Source organism: Phalaenopsis equestris, unplaced genomic scaffold (assembly GCF_001263595.1).
Source record: "Phalaenopsis equestris unplaced genomic scaffold, ASM126359v1 Scaffold000258, whole genome shotgun sequence".
In the NCBI taxonomy this organism is placed as follows: domain Eukaryota; kingdom Viridiplantae; phylum Streptophyta; class Magnoliopsida; order Asparagales; family Orchidaceae; genus Phalaenopsis; species Phalaenopsis equestris.
In genome coordinates, this window is record NW_018164700.1 from 1,859,680 (window position 1) to 1,874,919 (window position 15,240).

The 15,240-nt window shown below is 32.6% G+C and overlaps 1 protein-coding gene across 2 annotated transcripts in view; it reads left to right on the forward strand.

Annotated features, from left to right (window-relative positions):
- The window catches only part of LOC110024580, a 19,814-nt gene extending 9,295 nt beyond the window's left edge, over positions 1-10,519 (forward strand). Inside the window, exon 2 of one of the 2 annotated variants that reach the window (XR_002294018.1) lies at positions 10,198-10,519. The gene's annotated coding sequence lies outside the window, so the exon portion shown is untranslated. Of the gene's footprint in view, positions 1-1,229; positions 1,559-10,197 lie in introns of those variants that run through there. The other variant, XR_002294019.1, reaches the window with a different exon arrangement.
- Positions 10,520-15,240: the final 4,721 nt, after the last annotated feature.

The window sequence follows — 15,240 nt, forward strand, 5'->3', positions numbered from 1 at the left end:
CTTACGGGCAAACTCCACATCAAAAATAGTGCCGATAGTCCTGACATCAGATATTCTAACACACAACCTCTATCGTCGATCTTCCTTCATTGCAACCAGGTGACTGTCACTTCTCCAACATATTATGTCACTCATCTAGCAAAAGTCATGTCAATAACCTCTATTTGTGCAATATTGAAATGGTAGAATCATTTCAATTGAGTTAGATCTTGTGGTTTTTACCCTTTCAGATTTTTCATATAAAAATCTATGGTGTCCTGTCTACTAGTTTTTTTTTTGTGTTGATTATCGTATAGTGTTAAGACACTAATATATTACTCTACCACCACAAATTCTCTCAGTACGTAATATTCCTAAAGGGATAAGTGAAACATGCTCAGTGGTACACCAATTTACTCCTCAAAGTGCTTCGTGCACATTTGAGTCCATGATGATTACCAAACCCGAAATGATCATCAACGAGATCATTAAGGCCATCACAACTTTATAATAAGCAAAAAAAAGTTGGTGAGTGAAAGACTCGATATCCAATAGAATACGATCAAGTGCCATATTATAAATAATACTCAGTGCAAAAATTCAACACTTTCAATGGAAATGATAATCCTAAGAAGCACCTGACCTGACCCAATAGAAAGTAACTTGCGATAATGATGAGGGTGTTGCTGCCTTGATTTCTCTATAATTACATCAATAGGTTGGCATTGATATCTTTCAAATGTTGTCCCAATCTTTCAACTAATTCCAATAAGACCTTTGTAAAATTAAAATTATATTTGTGAAAGCTTGGTTAGCGCCATTGGTAAGACTATAATTGCTATTCTTGCTTCGGGGAAATGAAGAAAAGACAAATAAGTAATTGGATATATTACTTGGTGAAATATGAACATTGATCTTTATTGTTTAATAACTCTGCCATTATATGATTTCTCACAAAATCACTTTTATTTCTATTTATTTAGTTCGTGATGACAACCAATTTTGATCAATGAATTAACCAAATGAACAGTCTTGCTCTCACTCAGTTCTATATTACTTACGTATTTCAGAAAGCGATGGAATGATATATTATTAAGATTTATTATTGTCGTTCATCCTATTCCTGTAAATTTTCTTCTTCACGACGATCTACCTAACAAAATATGCTTTATATTTATTATTGTCGTTCATCCTATTCCTGTAAATTTACTTCTTCACGACGATCTACCTAACTAACAGTGTTTTTTCAGCTAGGAAGAGGAGCAAATGCGAGAGTTATAATTTGATGGAGTATTGTCAACAAAATATGCCCATCCTTCAAACCTTCTGAGGGCATAAGCTAGCGTCATTTTTAACTTCATACGTTTAAAAGGGATAATTAGATATTCAGTTGGCTTGATTGAACCTAAAACAATAATGAAATTTAATGCGAGGCCTTGGTGACAAGTCTCTGGATAGCCATTATAGTAGGGACTAAGAAGAGTTTTTAAATCCTTCGCAGTTATCAACTCATTGTAAATCAAGTATCTGACACACAATTGTAAATCAAGTATCTGACATACAAAATTAGCTTGGTTGATCCGACTTATTATCACAAGTTGGTTTTGAGCTCATGAAATAATTTCAATATGCTATGATATATCAAATTTCAAGACTTTATAAAAGGAAGGTAGACTTCCTAACACAATTGGCTAAATAAATGGCTCATATAGATGAGAGTTTGTTTAACTTGTAGCTTAGGCTCGCTTACTCTTAGAGTCGAGGCAAATATTGGATTACATAGATTTCTAATGGTTTTGCTGGGAAGATTCATCTTTTTATCATTTGCCTGTTAAATAAGTCATAGTAACAACCAAACCACAATAAAAGTAAAATTTGAAATCTTAAAATAACATCGCGATATATTTTAAATTTTTTTAGTATGATTCTAAATTAATTCATATTTCATACAACCCTTTTATCTTTTCAAAAATTTAATTCTATTATATTTTTGTATTTTGAAAGTGTAGGATGAGATATCAGATATTGATTATTATTCTTTATCTTTCATTCATGTATAATGGACCTATAAAATACTCTTATAATGAAGCTGTGGTGTGAAGCCAAAGTTTGTTTAGCTAAGTCCACTATTAATGCTAGGAACATTAGAGTTATAAGAAGTTTTTGTTGCTGAAGTCATGGCTATTGCTGTACTAGTTCAAGGTGTATGTGTTCAAGGCTGTGCAAGATGTTTCAAACTGTTGAATTAGATACATGTAAACATTTGCTTTTGCATCTTGAGGATTACTGATTTCGTCGCTATTGTCAAACTTCATTAGAAAAGAGTCTTTATATTTGAAAACTAACTCATGATTGAGCACCAACAATGAAAAAGACTAATCAAACACATTATTTATTATACTGTTAGCACTAGAAAGACATGATGATGAAGCATTCTTGTTTGGAGGAACGTTGCCTAGGAGGTAGAGGTGAAGAGAAAATGATAAATTGTGAGTCAAATAATTACGACTGTGTGGCTAGCCATATCTCCAGATGCAGAGCTAGCAACAAATATTCCTACTTGAAATAAGGGTCTTTTTAGGGTGGCTGCAGCTTTTTAAAAATATGGTTTTAAAATTGTGGTGGAGAAAACAACTTCTTAGAAAGCTGCATTATGAATTATAAATATATATTCTTTTAAAAAATTCAGACAACAATTTTCTGTCAGTCACCGCGCTTTAATATATCAAGTTAAAAAAAATAGCTTCCCACCATAGAAATTTATAGAAGACAACAAGAAAGTGGTTCCCCAAATGAAACTTTGATGGTGGTTTGAAATGCAAAGTACGCAAAAAGCTGTCTTGAACAGACGCTAAGTATGAAATCTTAAAAGTGTGAAAAGAATAGCTTGTGACATAAAATAGTAGTTTTGGGTTCAACATAACCAAGCCCAAGCTCCATAGAAGTAGGGACTTAGAATCCTCTTCAAAAGTATACATTAAGCCTTGAAAACAACGAAAGAGAAATGCTTAATAAAAGAAGTTATGAATTATTAGTTGTTATAGAGGTGAAGAAAATGCCATTTAAAGCTTATCGTTTGTTAATATTGCTCAAAATAGACTCATGCAAGTTCTACGAGTTGAGCATTAGGGTGTGACATTTGAATCTCGAGCCCAAAGATTTGTCATTAAATGATCCTAATGAAAAGAAAAATATAAAGGTTAGATCCACATAGAGAAAATTCTGTTAAAAGTTTACATTGCGTAACAAATGATTCATAGTCCATGAGGCCTACTTTAGTCAAGATTTGTCAAGGGTGGATTTCATTAAAGAAAGCTCCTGCTGACAATTATCATGATGGTCTATATGTTGGAGTCTTTTATGCGATCTCATCATCAATTAGCTTCAACCTTTTAGGTAAAAGTCTATTTTAATTTCAATTTTTATATTGAAAAATATGATTACATCTCACAAAAAACTAGAAATCCTATGGAGATTGTCTAGAAATATGTGTAAAGAGAAGAAGAAAAAGAGAATATGGGGATTGTAGTTGTCTACTTTGTGGAACACATCTATGAATAATCACTCAACATTAACGTGGAGCCTTTATCATGCTATTCATGAAAAATAAACCTATGCTAATTACAAGTCAAATTCTAGAGCCAAATTTGCAGACCTTGTAGGTGGACGCATCATCAAATTTAAGTTAGCAGGGTCAAAATTTGGTTGGCTCTCATTCCATGTAAATTAACAAATTTTAAATAAACTCTATGATCTTCGCAAGTTGAGGGATCATCAAATTAAATTCAGTAGGATAATACTACAGTTAGCTTGTAGTCCCTATTAGAATTAACAAAATTCAAATGGAGAAAATTTACAAACAACTTGGGTGGAGGGGTCATCAAATCCAAACTAGTAGGGAGAAAACTTGGACATTCTAAGGAGGATTGGTCATGATGTTGCAAATCCTAATTATTCATTGTCAAAGAATTGGTTGCAAGATTGAACCTAATTGAGAAGGCTCTTTTGTTATCTTGAAAGTATACCAAAGCGGATCCTATCCACTTATCAACCTAATAAGTTAGCACTCATGCCTCCTTACCGAAGGTCAATATTCGAAATACTACACATAATATCATCTACAAACTGACCCAAGCAAGAAGCGTTGTGCTTAAATTCTCTTCCCAAAAATGGGTTCTTATATTTATTTGGGTTGACATTTTACTTCATACTGAGATTCTCAATATATGCAAAAATAAAAAGCCAGTTTTCAAACAAAATTTATGCAGATTAGCATTTCCAAGGTATCATGGGAGTCTCTTTAAGATGTAGTTTTTTTTTTTAAGCATTACATTTAAAGATTGGTGGAATCACTCATGTATGATAGGGATGCTTTTTACAAGTTTCATATTTAAAGATTACCAAAAATTCCCTGCATGATCAGGGACTTTTTTATATATTTATTTGGGTTAATATCATGTTTAATTCCAAGATCAACAAATAAATAATTTTAAATTATGTTATTGAGTTTTTTTTTTTTCAGTATATGAGCAAAAAGATCAATTTCCAAAGGATATCTACACAAGACAGTTCTTAATAGTCTAAAGTTTATTTCATTGGTCCATTAAGATCTTGAAAGCCTTAAAAGAGCATTCTAAATCTGTAAGCTTCAACTAGTCAATACGTTCTTCAAAATCAAGATATGAAATAAGTCCAAGATTAGCCTATAATGAAAATCATTATTTGCCATAGTTTAATTTGTACTTTGCATCAGCATCCTTTAACATTTCCAGAGATCTATAAAATCAAACTTTCAGTGTGATGCCGAAAAATCATTGTAGATTTGCAGTGTCAGCCAGTTTGTAATCTTCTTTGTGTGCATCATATTTATTGGAGGCTTTTGTTGCCCTTAATATCAATTCACATTGAAAATGATGGTTATTGATCATTGTATGGCGCAAATGGGGTGCATCGCATGAGTCAAAATCATCTAACCATCACTGGTTTCATGAAATGATATGTGTCGGTGTATCTGAAGTGTTAAAATTATCAAGAAATGACACTGTGATCGATTTGATCGAAATTGGACAACGAATATCACATCTTGCAAGTTCTGCTTGAAACATCTCAATTGGAACTAAAATTGCTAAATAGTTGCCTATTTTGTAAATGGATTGAGTTAACATGCTATAAATTTAAAATTTATTTGAAAAGGACACTAATATTGTCTGGGTTTCCGCTAAAAAAAAGTACAAAAAGTCATATTGTCTCAAGTGATGACATAATATTCGAAGTGTATGAACAACGAGAATTTGTGAGAATCCTATTTGAGCGGTACAGTGATGAAATATTCTTGCTTAGTTATTACAACTTCACTTATTTTAGATGTCATGACTTTGAAGCCATCATTGCACATGGATGACATATCTTTCCTTTTATGTCAGCTTACTTTTCCCTGGAGAGAGTCATGGGTATTTTAAGCTATCCTTAATTATTCCATTCAATCTTTGAGCAAATGTTGGTACTATCAGCCTTGCTCATTCTGTCACATTTAACACTTAACATTGAAGCTTAAAAAAGTAAATTTTGTTGCTTGATACAGAACTTTGTTCATATTACTTTTTTTGCTGATTACAACATCAAAAACTTTGGAGACCAAATGCAGTAGAGAGTATAAATATTGGGCTCATTGTTGCTTGAATTTTGTGTTATTTTTAGCATCCACACTATATTTTAAGGTTTCAGTGTAGTCAGGATCGCTTTCTTGTGGATGTATGTTATTGGTTTTACTATACAAAATCAAAATATTACTTATAAAGAATTTATTACTAATAATCAAAATTTGTTCATGATTGTTTTCAAAACTCGCAAACTAAAGCGATGAATTTTTTGTTATAAAAAATTTCTTTATTCTCCAGTCATCTCCCTACTGTGTTCAAGCTTAATTAATGGCTAAGTTTGTAGTCCTAAACATCTCCGTGACTTGCTCACAAATTCTTTGAATCATTGAGTTTACTACTCTCTTTTTCTATTCATGAATAGATTGCTCTTGTAGCTACCATAAGTAGTCGGGATAATTGTAGCCATGGTAGCAATTGTTGTCATTGTCATTGGGATTAATATTCATTTGATTGCTATTGGTTAACATTGATTATCCTTTAGTCTCTCAGCACACTTGTTGCTACCACTAACCTTGGCCCTACTCGTACTCATTTCAAATTTTTTTCTCTTTTAAGAAGGAATATGAACGTATCCTGCAGCACTTCTAGCGAACTACCTCTTCCTCATGCTGCTTCCTCTCATTTAGCTGTGGTGGTTTATTTTGGTACATGTTGGTCTTAGGTTATTGCGCTTCTTCTTACTCGAAATATAACTCACAATTATTTTCCTCTCCATGTTAAACTTTGCTGATAGATTTCTCTTTTCTATCTACGGAAAAAATATATCTTCATCTCTCATCCTCATTAAATTTAGATGATGTCAAATATGTTTTGCACTTACCCTTAAAACTAATATTGATAATATTATTTTCTTATCAATTTCAAAATTGCTCAGTAAACTTTTATCCTGCCATTTGTCTTTCAATATTTCAACTCATAAAAGATAATTGGTGAAGGTGGTTAAGTTGGAGGCGATTATGATCTTTCTGATGCTACTTCTTGTTCCTTATACTAGACTATATCTCATTACTGGTGGCTTCGTCGTCTTGGTTGCTATCCACCTTACCTTCTTTGTTTTTTCATTCATATTCTCTTATTTCATTTTAAGTGTGAATGTGATGTACGTGAATATAGTAAAAATCATCGTCTTTTTTGATATGTTTACATCTTTTTATAGTAGTATTCCTTTCGGCTATGTCCATTCAGATACCCAGGTCCAAGTTCTATGCACTCATTTTAGTTTTGCCTACTTTGTTACTTTATTATTGATTATACCAGGGTTAATTTGTATTTACTGAAGTGTCCGTCTAAAATTTTCATTTTATTCAAGTAATTTTATTAAGAAATGAATGCAGTATTCAACTTTTCGTAAAATTTTTCATTGAGATAATGCACTTAAATATAACGACAACAACAAAACCAACAACGAGGGGTTGGCTACATGAATCCTTTTTCTCCATTGCGTTTTATTGAGTGTCATTTTTTCATTTAATTCTAATAAATTAAGATTTATTTTTTATAAAATATGCCCAAGTCATACTAGGTCTATCTCTACCTTTCTTAACATAAGTCGAATCTAGAACATCCACTCTCCTAATCGGATCATCAGATGGTCGACGTTTAATGTGACCAAACCATCTAAGGCGACTCTTTTAATTTTGTCCGTTACTGAAGCTACACCAACCCTATCACAGATATATTCATTTCACATTTTGTCTCTATGTGAAAAGCCACTCATCCACCTAATCATTCTCATCTCGGCAACACTTAATTTAGTTTTTTGCTTCTCTTTTAAAGGCCAACATTCAACGCCATAGATCATTGCAGGTCTCACCACCATCTTATAAAATTTTCCTTTTAATCTAAGTGATACTTTTCTATCACACAATAGAACCACAATTAGTAATTTATTTCTTAGCGTTGAAAATGGTGTTTTATGTCAATTTTCTTATTTGTATGCATCCCAAAAAATAATGTTTTCCAATGTAACCAATTATATATTTTTGGCCTTCCTTATAGCTTAATGTTTCACGCAATGGCCTTGCTACACAGTGTATTTAAAATTCTTTTGAGCAAATTCACAATACATAAAAAATGAACCGGGAAAACAATTTTAAATACTTAATAACTTAATTGATTTTTTTTCCTTCGAACCAAAATTTTAGAAATTTTTAAACTCGCACATTTAATATTCTCTACATTCCTTTTATATTAAATCAAGCACTTTTTAAACTCATTCACATTTTACTTCATCCTCGATAAGTTTTCTCTGTTCATAGTAAGAACAATTTTAGAATTGTGATTATATTGAATCCTGTGGTAGTTGTTTTTAAAATTCTTAAGTCATATTTTAGGTGTTTTGAGTGTTTTTAAAACAAGGAGATTTGTTGTTAATAACAATAAATAAAAACATATACAAATTATACAAATCAAACATGTTTTCAAAATAAAAACAAAAACAAAAATAAAAGTGATGACAAACAGGACCTAAGAGTCTATTTGAGCTTCGCTTGAGTTCCATTTGAGTTTTTAAGAATAAATTCAAGCTTAAACTCATATATATACCATGTTCAAGCTCGATTTGAGCTTAGTTCACATATGAATTATCGAGCATATTAACAAGCAGCTTATTTAAGAAAATAAATGAGTCATAATCGAGCCTTTCTCAAACTTTATATTACCAGTTTGTTGAGAAAATCAAATAAGTTGTATCAAATAATGCTCGTTGAGCACATATAGTTGAATGATGGTTGTTCATGAACGAGTTGTAGTCAAGGTTGTTCACGAGTTTGAAATGATATTGGTCATAAGCATAAATAAACCAAACAACAAACTATTCATGCTTGTTCATTTGATAATCAAGTACGAATAAAAGTGCTCAGGTTTGCTTGATTAATTAATTGAGCGTGAACAAGTTTTAATTGAGCTAAGCCTCAAGTAGTTTGTTGAACTCTTGGTTCTTTTGCAGCCCTACTACTCTCTCTTGCTATCCAGTAACATTTCTTTTTGTTTTTATTCCTAGAGTTTGAAGTTGTTTGTTTCATCCTGTCTCTTTATCCTCGATGTGATAGACTCTTCATGCTATTAAGTTTATTTTCTTGGGTTTTTATTGTTTTCATAATGTGCAAGATTGTTTTGATCTATTTACTCCTTGATTTTTTGTTTTTTTAAATGATACCTTCTACGAGGAATCTTTTTATCACCCTCCTACTTCATCCACCACTAAATTTCTCCTGATATTCTACTTCCACCTATTCCTCTGATTCTTATTGATTCTCCACTATATATCTATACTTATCAGCTTCATTTCCTCCTAATATGTCTCCTTGGAATCCACCTGTTCTTGAAATATTGGTTCTACATCCCTCAATTGCTCTCCAAAATGATACATGACGTTGTATTAATCATACAAGATACTCCTTTATGCCCTTTAATCACTTGGCATCTTCATTTTGTCAGCTTCCCCTATCTCTCTTTAGTGTCTCATTCCTAGGACTTATCAGGAAGCATTTCTTAATAATAACTAGAAGCATGCAATGATACTGAAATTGGCTCTTCTTGGTTGTCACACTTGGGACCTAGTCAATCCCTTTTCAAAAGCAAAATCCATTCCATGCTGCTAGACTTTCTTGATTAAATTCCGTCCTAATGGATTTATCGATTGCTACAAGATACAATCGATGGCTAAAAGATACACAAAGATTCATAGCATTTTGACTATATTTAGACTTTCCCTTCACTCTATGGGTATTAATAGTAAATTTTACACCAAATGTATTCCAACAATGTTTTTCTCTATAGAGAACTATTTTGCGTCATTTATATGAAGCAATCTGTAGCGTCTGTTGCTTAAAAGGAGACTAAAATTTGTAAATTTTGGAAAGTAATAATTGGGTTGCCAAAGTTCCTTTGTTTGGTTTGATAATTTTTTGTGAATTTTTGCTGACTTGGGTCTTTCAAGTATCTCAATTGATCACCTTATCTTCATTTATCACTTGTCCTTTGAGATTGTGATTTTTTTGCTTTCTGTGTTGACCGCATTCTTCTTACTAAAAATTATTTTTGTGGTATTGAGGGAATAAAATGATATCTTCGAAAGATGTTTGTTGCTTAAAATTTTGGGCATTCAAAATACTTTACTAGAGTTGAGTTTGCTCGCAACAAAAATGTTATTTTTCTCTCAAAGAAATTCTATCATAATGTTCCTTGAGGAAATGGGCTTCTCTGGTGCAAACTCTTTGACTCACATTGCCACCTTATAGATACCTAATGACCTAAGCTCTGAGAATAGTTTTCATCATAGATGTTTGCTTGGCAAGCTTATATATTTTACTGTTATTTTACATCATATATCTTTTGTTGTCGCTATGGTTAGCCATCATATTTGAAACACAAACACAAACACAAAGCACTACGTTTCATTTTAAAATTTTTATGATATTTAAAAAATCTCTAGGAAAACATCTGGTTTATCTTTAAATATAGCCATTTAAAGATTGAAGCTTATTTTGATGTTGATTATGTTGAATTTGTTCAATATCAGGAGTCTATTTTAATTTACTATTTTTGTGTATTTTAGAAGAAAAACAACCTGTAAGAGAAACTAGGAAGGAATAAGAAGTTGAATTCGAGATTGTGGGAGATTATAGAAAGATACTTTTTCTTGGGATTTAATCCCTTAATTCTTTTTCTGTCGTTCTTGGTCTTTTAAGTCCTCGAGAAGCATGGAAGTTGACTCAGCCACTATGTATCAAACATTTATGCCCTTTAATGGCCTGGAATTTTTGTTCAATATTGATTATAAATGGTGAATTGTTGCAATGTTGGATATAGTGATACTCAGGCGGGTGTTCCTTTCGAGAGGATCTTCTATGTTGGTATATTCATGTATCATATTTAATTTCTTGTATGCCTATGAAGTTGGTATTGTGATTATGCTTCGTAATGTCAGACAAGCATATGACTATTTGTTGAAATTCAAAAAAATGCGGAATTAAATCGGCATTAAGCATTTAGGATAATTTCATTGATATGAAAATGGGTATAAATAAATCTTACATGAATCCTAGAATAGGAAAGATAATAAAAAGAAATAATATGAAAATGAAAGATATATCACCTAATATCTTTAATAATTAAATCATATCAATTATATGGAGATAAAGGAAATAACATAAAATAGGAATGCCTAAAATAGGAAAGGAAATAACTCCTATCCTAAGGAAATAACTCCTTAATCCAGGAAAAAAATTATTTCTAATAATTTCTCACATGAATAAATTATTTCCTAGTATAACTCCTAACACTCCCCTTCAAGTTGAAACATGATTGAAAATCTTGTTCAACTTGGATTTAAAATCTCCAAGAAATGGGCGAGGAAGATTCTGAGAGGTAGAATTTAAAGTCTTTATCCCACATTGTGGTTGTCTTTGACTGTAGTTCCCGCAATGTCTGTAGGTAGGTGGAAAACTCCAATACGTAATGCTGCAGGGGAGTTGGCACAAGAGTAGATAACAACAATTGTAGTTTTTGCAGTGTCTCTAGGTAGATGGAAAACTCCTACGGGTAATGCAAAAGTGTTTGCACAACTGTACGGAAGTAAACAACTGTAATTGTCTTTTGATTGCATTTTTGCAGCGCTTGATGCAGGAAAAATTTCGACGGAAGTAAACAACTGTAATTGTCTTTTGATTGCAGTTTTGCAGCGCTTGATGCAGGAAAAATTTCAGAGGAGGGCCTGATGCAGGAAAAAGTTTCAGAAGGTCTGCTGCAGGAAGAATTTCGGTGGATAACCTAATGTAGGAAAAAGTTTCAGAGAAAGGTCTGATGAAGTAAAAGACTCTGGAGGAGGGCGTTGATGCAAGAAGAATTTTGGTGGACTTACTGCAGGAAAAACTTCAGAGAGGGGTCTGATACAGGAAAAAGCTCTGGATGAGAGGGTTCATATGACTGTACGGATTTGAAAGGCTCCTGTGAAAGACATAAAAGAACAAGTTTGGCCTCAACATAACTCATAAGTATGTCATTGTAATCAAGACAATCTAGGTTGTTTTCTCATTTCATGTGCTTTGGGAAGACAATTGAGTGCACCACTGCCTGCCTCCAAGCTGCATGCTTAGGGTCATCTTCAAATGAGACAACCTCTATCTTATATAACATCCCCATCAATGCAACAACAATGCTAATCATCTGTAGTTGCATCACATATAGTGAAAGCCCTCCAACTATCAATGCCAGTCGTAAATTTCTATTCCCCGCTTGCTTCAATGGCCTCCCTAACTTCATTAAAGTTGAATTCACCTCTTTTTGCTCCCTCTCGATCCTCTCCAAAAGCTTGACCGGCACGAACCTTATCCCCTCCCCAAACTCCAAATCCGAGAAATCCAACATTAAAGGTCTGTGACTCCCATCAACAATACTTCTGGCAAGTGATTCAACGGAGGAGGAAAAGCCTTAAATGAGTCATGGAATAGGAAAGACAAGAAAAAGAAAATAATAGGAAATGAAAGATATAATACCTAATAACTACAATTAATCAATTGATAATAGTTATTTGGAGATTAAAGAACACCATAAAATAAAAAAAGACTAAAATAAGATAGAAAATAAATCCAATCTAAGAAAATAAGTCTAAAAGAGAAAATGAAATATTAGAAAATAAATCTAATCCTTACAACTTCTAATAGGAATAAATTATTTCCTAACATAACTTCTAATACACCACCATAAGTTGAAACATGGTTGAAAATCATGTTCAACTTGGATTTGAAAATATTAAATAATAGGCGAGGAAGATCTTGTGAGGTAGAACTTGAATTCTTCATCCCGTACTGCGGTTCTCATTAACTGTAGTTCCTTTAGTGTCTGCAGGTAGACGGAAGACTCCTATAGGTAATGTTGTAGGGGAGTTTGCAGAGAAGTAGTCAAATACATATGTCTTTGACTGCAATTCTTGCAATTTCTATAAGTAGTAAGAGAGTTTGCAGGGAAGTAAACAACTTGTAGGAAAAACTGACTTATGGTCGACCGCGGTTGTCTTTTTTACTGCACTTAATATCTCTAATAATTAATTCATATCAATTGTTTGGAGATAAAAGAAATAACATAAAATAGAAAAGCTTAAAATAGGAAAGAAAATAACTCATAATCTAAGGAAATAAATATTAAAAATGGAAAGAAATAACTCCTTAATCAAAGAAAATAATTTATTTCTCATAATTTCTCACAGGAATAAATTATTTCTATTGCAACTCCTAACACTATTTTAATCTTTAAGATAGTGAAATGCTTTCATAAAAAATCTAGAGCTTATTTGAAGTGGAAGCCTGCACAAATTGCTCAAATGGATGTACAGTTCAAGGCCACAAACAAATTGCTTTCTAGACTAGGAGAAAACTCCTAAGCTTCCTACAAAATAAAGTGCCAAAATAGTCATTGTCTATTTACATGTGGTCATTTTAGTGTTATAATTTATAAAGTATCAAATTAGTCTTTATATTTTCTTAATAGGGGTTGCAGTAGCATCTGCAGGCACTATTTCAATTATATTAAAACAATCTGAAGACTAAATTGATACTTTTATGTACTCTAGAGAGAAAAATGACCCCCCGCAAAGAGTCAATGGACTATTTTGATACCTTTTCCCCTACAAAATATCAAATAGCTCATGCCTAGTTGGATTTTCTCAGACATAAGAGCAGCAATGGAAATTAAGAAAAGTGATGTTACAACGAGGGCTAAGCTACTGAACTCAATTTTTCTTTCTCATCAGGAAAACTTTAGCCCACCTTTGATCAGGCATGAGATGAATTATTTATTCTTACAACTTGAATATTACAAGTAACTTCCTTCTTCTATCCTAAGCATAATTTTGTCAGGTTTCTGATTGCTGAAGCAGATAAAATTTTTTCTTTGTGGAAATTTGAGCAATCACAAATGCACACTTCATATGCAAGGCCTTGAAAAAAAAACCTCTTGGTTGAAAGACTAACAAATTAAGCTGACTAGCGAAGCAGAGCTAACTTCCAATAGCTTTTCTAGTATGCATTATTTTTCCAGTCCGAGAAGCTGTTTGCTGAAACAACTCGATTAAAATAGTAAAGCAATGCAAACTGGAAATTAAGCTGAAGCCACAGGATGCTATAGACGACAAAAGCTTCAAAATATTGGTTTCTGCAGGCGAACAAACCTGCTTGCTGACATCTCCATATTCTCTGATGAGTGAGACTGCTTTAGACAAATAGATTATTCATATGATATTTTCTGGTTAAAAAATCAGCAATTTATTTGATCTTGACCTCTACTTAATGCACAATGAAGTGAGTGTCAGTGAAGTGCTTCCTGCAGTAGAAATTGCTCCATCAATGTCAGTATGGGGGGCGCTTTAGAGTGTAGGAGACTATTTGGATGCCAATACAGGTTCATAAGAAGCAGAAAGTAGTTGGATGGAAGGCTTTTGTAAGGCAGAAGGTTGATCCGGCAAAAGAATATATGGTGGATCGCAGTTGATAGATATCTCTGCAACATTGATGCAATAATTTCAGTTTTGTTTAATAGCCTTCGTATCTGTGAGGTGCATGAGCATATTGTCAGATGCCCACTGCTCACACCTGACTGAATTAAAGATTTGGTCGTTCTTTTAACTCTGTTCTTGCAGAAAATGGGTAAATTTTGGTCTTTTCATCAGAAATGTGACTATTGTTAAGGGTTTGGGTAAATTCTTATGGAGCTATTTCTGCCGATTCTTCTTTGCTTGAACTTCTTTTGGGATTCTTCCATATTGTTTCTAACTAATGTACTGCTACATGTAGCACTTGCTAAATTCACCTAGATTTCATTTGATCCCTTCTTCTTTGAGCTCCATGTTCTTCACCATACAATTTCCTTTACTTCATGTTAGGAGCTTGCCAATTTTAGGGTCTTTTTGGGGCAATTGCAACTATTTGAAAAAACAGTTATAAAACTACAGCAAAAGAAACTGGAGTTTAGAAAGTTGCGGTGGCTATCATAAATTTATTTTACTTTAAATAATTCAGAAGATAACTTTTTGACAGTCACAACATTTTATGTTGCAAAACACAGCTTTCAATTATAGTTTTTTTTTAATATGATAAAATTTAGTTTTGTCAAACACTTGAAAGTGCAGTGTGACACTGTACAGCTGCCCCAAACTCAGTCTTAATCTCTTTAATTTTGCTCATGTAGCTCTTCTGTAATAGCTGTTGCTTTTTATTAAATTCAGCCATTGGCTATTAATTTTCCAAGCAAAAGTAGAAAAAAAAAACCCCCTAAAAATCGTGAGCTACAAGCTCTAGCTTAGGCGAAAGTCATGTTGAATACATGCTAATTTCGTTTGGCCATTTTATTGAGTATGGGGGGCATAAGTTTGTTGAAACTTAATTTACGGCCTTAACTAACATCAAACAGACACAATTGCCTTATGGTAATATTTCATTCGGGCTCAAATTTTCAAGTATATTAAGTCAATAAATTAAAAAATTTTAATATATCAAATTTTTGTGCTCATAATGTCCAAAAAATAAAATGAAATAATAAAAATAAATACTCGTCGGTATAAATGTGAAATCTCTAGATGTAAATGAGAATTAAATGCACATCTTCA